The sequence below is a fragment of the Vicugna pacos genome, unplaced genomic scaffold, assembly GCF_048564905.1.
Source record: "Vicugna pacos unplaced genomic scaffold, VicPac4 scaffold_106, whole genome shotgun sequence".
NCBI lineage: Eukaryota > Metazoa > Chordata > Mammalia > Artiodactyla > Camelidae > Vicugna > Vicugna pacos.
The window spans coordinates 916,043-924,475 of NW_027328786.1; the positions used below are offsets into that span (position 1 = coordinate 916,043).

Here is an 8,433-nt window from a genome sequence, read left to right on the forward strand (position 1 = left end):
TCAGGCCCATTCCATCTGCGGGGTTTTCCAAAAACATAATGGTGGAAGGGCCATGGAGGACACCTAGAACTTCCAGAATAGACAGGGGGAGCAGAGTTACCATGCTGGCCCTGGGTTTGGAGACAGACCTGCAGTGGAGACCACAGGCTTCTGAGAAGCCAGTTTCGAAATAAAGGCAGTATGCACTGGAATACCCGGCTCGAGAGAGTGCTTCATCATAGACATGTAATTTACATAGTTCTCACCACTAAATTCTGTGTTCCCAACACGCTACATGAATGACGGCTTCAACACACATTCATCTCTGAGATGTGAAAAAGTGTAGAGCCGCTCTTTCATCCTGCATAATGGGCATGGCTACACTTAAGAACACTTACCAAGATTTCTCAGCAAGAGCCAATTTCGAAATAAAGGCAGTTTGTGCAGGAAAACCCTGTTGGAGTGAGGGCTTCCCCATACACATGTAAGTTATAGAGTTCCCCTCACCATGAAACGCTGTTCCCAACATGCTACATGCATGAAGGCTTCGACACACATTCAGTTCTAAGCTGTTAGCATGTGGAGAGCCGCTCTTTCATTCAGCACAAAAGGCATGGTTACACCCAGGAAGATTTACCCAGATTTCTCAGCTGCTTCCTTCAGCCAGATTCAAAATAAAGGCAGTTTGTGCTGGGAAAGCCTGTTGGAGCGTGTTCAGAGCTGTTTCGGGCTCTGTCCCAGCTGGAGGGTGCAAAGCCCAACCTCCAGAAAGAGGGACCAGGACCCCACCCGCCAGGTGGTGTTGCCTTTGTAGGGGAACAGTGATCTTTGGGTAAGATATATTGCGGCTCTCTCTAAAAACTGCTTTGACTTAAGTTTGCATCCTAGTCACCAGTTCCAGGACAACAGAAAAGGCATACCCTACATCCCTTTGCACTCAACTCTTCCCAAAACAGCAAATATTTGTCCATGAAAATACCAGCTGCTCTTCTAAGGCCCACTAAATACCCAGCAGTGTGGGCGGTGCACTCTTGATCAGGGACAGGTGGAGAGGGAACAGCGGTCCTCCAGCAGGCTTGGCCTGGTGTGGCAGCTGCGCTGTGGGTGCGTGGTGGGGAGGGAATGCAGGGAATCCTGTTTGAGGGGCCTCTGTGCACGCCTGCATTATAGTCTGAGGTTTCATACAAAGGCTCCAGGCATCCTAACTGGTCAGATACAGCCCCCACCCTTGGGCTGGAACCACCAGGAGATAAGTACCTGTAACAGGGACGGTGCCTGGTGTGGGGAGAGGTCATGGGACCCTCCGGGGGCAGGGGCGGTGGTGCTGGGGAAGGCAGGGGATGCAGTGAAGGGTGGAGGGAGCAGGGTCCTTTGCTTGGGGGTGCGAGTTCTTTGGGAGACCACAGGGAATGGCACACATCATCCCCACCCTATACCCCAAATTCCTAGCCCCGCCAACACAGGGGCTGCTCTGCACCCTCTCAACGTGGCTCTCCTGTAAGACCGCACCCAACCAGGCATCTGGCACCCTGCCCTACCTCCCCTCTTGGGACAGATCCCGTCTTCTTGGAAACTGCCTAGCAGCGCGTATTCAAGGCCGGCAGCCGGCCTGGCGGATCTGCACTTCAGGTGCCCTACCTGGCCAGCCGTGCCTACCTGGGCTCAGTCCTCTATCTTGCCCACCGGTAGCCTGGGTCCACTTCCGGTGCAAGCGGAGGCCGCGGAGCCCTGGCTGAGCCCCGCACAAGGACAGGTGAGGGTGCCCCCACCCCGCCGCCCCGCCGCCCCGCCGCCCCGCCCACTGTTGGCAGCATTGCCCCAGCCTCCGGCCGGTGCCACCTGCAGCTGAGGACCTCCGCGCGGCCCCGCCCGCCCCGGCCCCACCCAGCTGCCCCATAAGCCTCCCCCCACCCCCGTCCTGGCCGCGCCCTTGCTCCCATTGGCTCCGAAAGTTCTGCTCTCGCACGTCTAGCCTCGGGAGGACGCAGACGCAAGCGCTAGGGGAGGGCCCCGCGGCGTTGCCATGGATAAAGACGCCGCGCTCCTCGCGGGCTGGCGTGCGCTTCTGGGGCAGGCAGCGGGCTCCGGAAGTGTGCAGCTGCCCGGGACCATGGCGGTGTTTGCTGCTGGGGATGGCGGCTTGCTTGGCCGGGCCACTAGTTCTGGCCGCGTCAGTCGGCGGCCGACATCCTTTCTGGGGCGGCGTCTCACAGACGGTAAACGTACGGCAGCGCCGTTGGCGGGGCCAGTGGACATGGACCGGGGTGGGATCCGGGTTGGTGTGGCGGCCGGGGAGGGCTGTGGTTGGGGCGGGGGGGACAGGGCTGGGGCACAGCCTCCGGCTTTCCTCCCCCTCGGGCTCTGGGGCTTGGACCGCGACTCCGGGTAGCCCTGCGTGGCCGCGGCCTCCCAGAACCCCTGGGAAGGGCAGGTGGAGGACCCGTCTTTTATGAAGCGGGGCCTTACCCGCGTTTTGAAGAGCCCCAGAATCAGATGTTGGAATAGGGTGGTTTATCAGCCTTGTATATCAGCAGGGAAATTTCAGTTCCATCCAGATGTTGGCTCCTTCGCTAAAACTCAGGAATAAGACAAGGGTCAGTGTCAATTAGCAGTTATCTAGGGCTTGACTCAAAATAGACTGTGCGGGGTGTAGAGATGGTAGATGGGCCCTCCCTTTCAAGGTTGGTAGTCTTCTGGGATTAGAGGCCTCAGTTGAGGATTACATCCTCATCTGCAGTAATGGAGGTTGTGGGAAACATTAACACAGAGAAGGGAGGGGTGTTGCTGCGGTAACTCATTAAAGAAGCCAGGACACTTGCCTGGCTCTTGTGTAGGAGAGTCTCGCCTAGGGTAGGGCAGCAGTTATCAAAGTGAGTCCGAGGCCCCTGAGATGCAAGACTATTTTCGTAGGAACGCCGGGAAGTCACCTGCCTTTTGCACACTCTTGCACTCCCGAGTTTCCTGTGGGGTTTTCCAGGGAAAACCTAGTCTGTGATATCACAAAACAGGTAATGTAGAGGCAGATAGAATTAAGCTCTCACCAGTCCAAAAGAGATTCTCAGAAATTAAAATCACTGCTATTCCTCTCATTAATGATTTTTGTTTAGAAAAATATACTTATTTTTTGCTTAAGAGTATTAATGGTATCATGTAGTAGGTTGTTATTATTTTTAAGTGAACTCATAAGCATTTTTTAAAGTTCTTATTTAACTTCTAACACAGGAACTATTGATAGATTTAACCCACATAAACAGCAGCCTTTTGAAGTCCTCAGTATTTAAGAGTGTACAGGGGTCTTTAGGCCAAGAAGTTTGAGATTCCCTGGAGAACGGGTGCTCAGGTACTAGTCAGGTGCTTAGCGTTGATAGACAGATGCCAAGATGTCTTCTGCATGTGCTCCCGGACTCGAAATAATTGGCCACACAGAGATCGGTGGGCAGTGCCTCCACTATACAAACCAGAAGCTGCTGAACGTGTCTTGAGTCTAGGCCATGTGCTGTGCAGAGATTCCCATTGTATCTGTTCTATCTAAGCCGGGATTCCTGTGCAGAGACCTGGCTCTGAAGACCCGCTCTCCTTTGCTCCCTGCCAGGTACCTTCTGTGTTATGTCAACCCTCCGGAGGGCTTCAGCCTCCGTAGGGGCGTCTGTATCCACATCGCCTTCCTCCTGAAGACCCTGCTGAAAATGGAAGAGTCGGTGCTGGTGATACCCCCTTGGGGCCGCCTCTACCATTAGCAGAGCCTGGACATCCACCAGGTCCGGATTCCCTGGTCTGACTTTTTTGATCTCTCAAGTCTCAACAGAAACATCCCTGACAATGAGTACGAACAGTTCATTGCAGGTGAGATGGTGATCGTTTAACTGGGGCCAGACGGTTTTTGTTCTGGTTCCGATGTGAACATCGGGCCGTCTTGCTTCGGGTTTGTCAGTCTGCTTAGGGGCCGTGCTCATGTTTCCTGCACTGCAGGTGAATTTGGTCTTTCCACAGTTTTTCTCAGGAAATATATCTGAAGTGTATGAGCTCTGTGTTCCCTCCCCTCTGAAAACCCTGGCCTTCTGGTGAGATGGAGCGGTGACAAGGAGGCCACTGCCACAGAGGCCTTGTCCCAGCAGGACTCGCTCCCTGGGCAGTAAGGGCCATTCTTACCTGAAGGAAAACACGATGTATGTGTACCATGGGCCACGTGCTGGAGAAGGTATGTAACCTCTCATTCAGTATAATTTGGTCCTGCTCAAGCTTCCCATTTTACTTTTTGTAGGAGGTAAGATTTGAAGATTTTCTTTGAATACAGCTATTTAGAGCTTATCTTTTTTTTTAATTGAAATGTGGTTGATTTACAATGTTTAGTTAGTTTCAGATATACAGCTGTTTTGTTAGTTTCAGGTATACAGCATAGTGATTCAGTTGTACATATACATAGTCTATTCTTTTTCAGGTTCTTTTCCATTATAGGTTGCAAGATACTGAACATTTTCCCCTGTGTTCTACAGTGAATCCTTGCTGTTTGTCTGTTTTACATATAGTAGTTTGTAATTGTTAATCCCAAACTCCTAAGTTTGTTTCCTAAGTCTGTGAGTCTGTTTTTGTTTTGTAAATAAGTTTATTTGTATCTTTTTTAAAAATTCCACATATAAGTGGTATCATATGTTACTTGTCTTTCTCTGTCTGAGTTATTTCACTTTAGTGTGATAATCTCCAAGTCCATCCATGTTGCTGTAAATGGCATTATTTCCTTCTTTGTTACAACTGTGTAATATTCTTTTATATCTAAATACTACATCTTTATCCAGTCATTTGTCAGTGGGCGTTTAGGTTGCTTCTATGTCTTGGTCATTGAAAACAATGCTGCTGTGAACATTGGGGTGCAGGTATATTTTGAAATTAAGGTTCCCTCTGGATATATGCCCAGGAGTGGGATTGCTGGATCAAATGATGTCTTTTTTTAGTCTTTTGTGGTATCTCCATATTGTTTTCCACATTGGCTTCACCAAACTACATTCCCAGCAATAATGTAGGAGGGTTCCCTTTTCTCCAAGCCTCTCCAGCATCTATGGTGAGTGGATGTTTGAATGGTGGCCATTCTGAGTAGTGTGAGATGATAACTTATTGTAGTTTTGATTTGCATTTCTAAGATAATTAGCGATGTTGTGCCTTTTTTTCATATGCCTATTGGCCATTTGTATATCTTCATTGGAGAATTGCTTGTTTAGTTGTTCTGCCCATTTTTGGATTGGGTTGTTTATTTTTTTTTCTTATTAAGTTGTATGAACTATTTTTATAGTCTACAAGTTAAGCCATGTTCAGTCTCATCTTTTGCAAATATTTTCTCACATTCCATAGGTTGTCTTTTCATTTTGCTTATGGTTTCTATTGCTTTGAAATAGCTGATAGGTGTAACTAGGTCCCATTTGTTTATTTTGGCTTTTATTTTCTGTTGCTTGGGTGGATTGCCCTAGGAAAACACTGCTGAGATATATGTCAAATAATGTTTTGCCTATGTTTTCTTCTGAGAGTTTTTTAGCGTCTTGTCTAATGTTTAAGTCTTTAAGCCATTTAGAGTTTGTTTCTTTTTTGGTTTTTTTTTTTTCAACTCTATTATATGCTTTCGATTTGTGGTTACCCTATTTTTCAAGTATATCAACCCATTATCATATCTATTTCCTTTAGACTGATAATCACGTAGGCTCCAACACATCCTAAGAATAATGAGAAAAAGGAAAAAGAAAGAGAAAAAAATCTATCTTTTCTTGCTACCATCTCCCTTTCCCACCTTTTTGTATTTTGATATACTTTTTCTTTTTTACATCTTCATGTTTATTGTCTTGTAACTCGTTATTTCATTTCCAATGATGGTTTTCCCATTTCTATAGCATCCTGCTTCCTTTCTGTTTAGAGTAGAACCTTTTAATGTCTCTGTTTGGTTCCATAATGCTGAATTATCTCCCTAACCCCCTCCACCCTGAGCCTCTGAATACTCAGTACAGGGAAGCCAAACCATCCTAGCCTTCATCAGTCTTGGGATGCAATCTTCAGAGTGGGAAAGAAGAATCATTGAAAAATAATATTCTGTTTGTTGCTTTCTACCCTTGCCCAGAGAGTGAGAATCACCTCTGAAGGCGGAGGAAGAAAGATGGGGGCATGGGGCACAAAGTCTTTTCTCCTTTTGCTACTGAAAAAATGATTTCTTTTGTAATTAGTGATGATGCCCTTTAAATTGGTAAGATCGAGATTCCACAGCTTCAGCGCCTGTGAATAACCAGCTGGGAGAAAGCTCTCCAGGGCCCCTGCAGTGGGAAAGGCAGCCCCTCTGAGCACCTGTTGTTCTGTATTCTTCCGGCCTCCACACAGTTTCGCTAGGCACTGTGCAGGACGATGCAGTTCCCCAAGGTGGAGGACTGGGAGACCCCTGCTTGGTGGCAAGCCACAGGAGCCCACACTTGAAGGACAAAATGAAGAGTAGTGGGGCGGGCATAGGAACAGAGGATGGTTGAGACCCAGGATAGTTTCCTGGAGGCCAGCAGGTGAGACTGGCGGGGCAGATGGGGCCCTGGTGCATGGGCAGTCCTTGAGGGATCTGAAGCAAAGATATGAACCAAGATACTGGATTCGTGTGGGGGTAAATCGCCCCCTGGAGGCCACGTGGCAGTGCAGCGAGCCCAGGAGGAGAGGGCATTTCCCCAAAGTTGGGTTGACAGATCACAACCAACTCACTGGGAACCGAGAGGTACAGAGATATTGTTAACTTTTTGTCCCTCTTCCTGGAAAAAAAATTGCTTCCTGTTGAATAGCCTGTGTAGTTAGTGAGAATTAAAGACATGAAGTAACATTTCCTCAAAAGTCATCCATTGTGCAGTTGTTAATAATGGTCAAATGCAAACTTGAATAGATTAAATCAAACAGTCATCATCGTATTTTAAAATCTTTTAAAATAAAAAATCTTGCTGTCTTTGTTCTTCATTTCAGGGTTCACTTGGTGATAATAGTAACAAAAGCAACAGCAAACCTTTAAAGAATTCTGTCCTGCTGTTCAAGGAACTCTGTGTTCATGACAAACAAATGAGGTGGCACTTTACAGGAAGGACAGTCATTAATCACACAGCTAGTAAATGGCAGGGGTGGGACTTGAACCCAAGCTGTCTGACCCCAGAGCCCCCTCTCAGGCCCTTCAGTGCAGCTCATCACTTGGTATGCCCAACAGAGGCCAGCATTAAAGAGCAGCATGACCTTGGCTGCTTGGCCTCTGTTTCTTCATCTGTAGAATGGGGGTGTGGGCAGTGAACTCTGTGAGCTCAGTGGTCACTTCCTCCAGCTCTGCTATTCTACTGCTTTGAGTTAATTTAAGAAGTATCCGAGCCCCTGAATGGCCCACCCATAGGCTGGCGCTTTGCTAGGCCGTGGGTTACGGAGAAAAATAAGATCAGCCTGCTTCTCCAAGGAGCCTGTGTCCCTCCACGGCAAACGGCTCTGAGGCCCAGGCTCCCTCACTGGCAGTCGGGGACTGGGCAGGAATGTCTGATAGAAGATGGAGGCAGAGCCCTTCCGGGAACAGTGGTGGCCACAGAGCTATCAGGAGCGGGAGCATCTGTCCAGGCTGCTGAGAGGGGGGCCCTCATGAGGCCAGTAGCCCCCCCAAACTAAGCCCTCAGGACAAAGATCCAGCCATTCCTGCAGTGTCACAACAGAGCCAGTCCATCCTCATCACTGTGCCCCTGTGCTCCTTTGTCCTGGGGCCTCTCTTCCCCCTACACCCAGAAGACTCATCTCTCTCTCTTCTCTGAGTGTCCCCTCACTTCACCCATGGTCCCTGCTTCCTAGGCCACCATCTCTGGAGTTGACGATTTGCCCCCTCACACTCTCCGTTTGATCAGGAGCCTGGGTTGACCTCCTTGTGCTCACTTTCCCCCATGAGGTGATTTCTCCTCCTCTCTTGGGAACACCTGGAAAACCCAGTCCATTCCTAGCAGTGCCTGCCACCCTGGCCTCCCTGCTCATCTGCCTCAGTCAGGAGCAGCTGGACCACCAACTCTGTATTGCCTCACCGCCTACCATCAAGACGTCAATGTTGATTCTCCCTCCACCACCCAGTATGGTCATTGTAGGGTCTTCTTCTCCGTCAGCCTGAGCCAGACACCTCCCATTCACCCTACCCCCGGGCTCATACCCGGGCGTGTCTCCACCCCAGGTCCAGCCTCTCTCCTTTATGTGCCCAACTCTAGCCATCCAGCTGCTTCTCCACCAGCCTCGTTGGCCCTCCTTCACCCTCACTGGGGCATCATGCACTGACTCCTCTGCTTTCCTACCTGTCCACGTTCCTCTTACTTCCACTTCCCCACCTTCCAGCTCTGCATCCACAGTCAGCACTCTCTTTATGACAAACAAAACTCCCTTGACCCTTGATCTTTTCATTTCCTCACCAGGATGACTTCCATCTCGGTTCACCCAGCTCTATTT

At 49.2% G+C, this 8,433-nt stretch overlaps 1 long non-coding RNA gene across 1 annotated transcript; it reads left to right on the forward strand.

Moving 5' to 3' along the window:
- The first annotated feature begins 2,036 nt into the window (after nt 1-2,036).
- LOC140694878 (uncharacterized) lies at nt 2,037-7,175 on the forward strand. The gene is made up of 4 exons (XR_012070536.1): nt 2,037-2,195; nt 3,572-3,822; nt 3,970-4,177; nt 6,946-7,175. It is a non-coding gene; the product is annotated as an uncharacterized lncRNA (long non-coding RNA).
- Nucleotides 7,176-8,433: the final 1,258 nt, after the last annotated feature.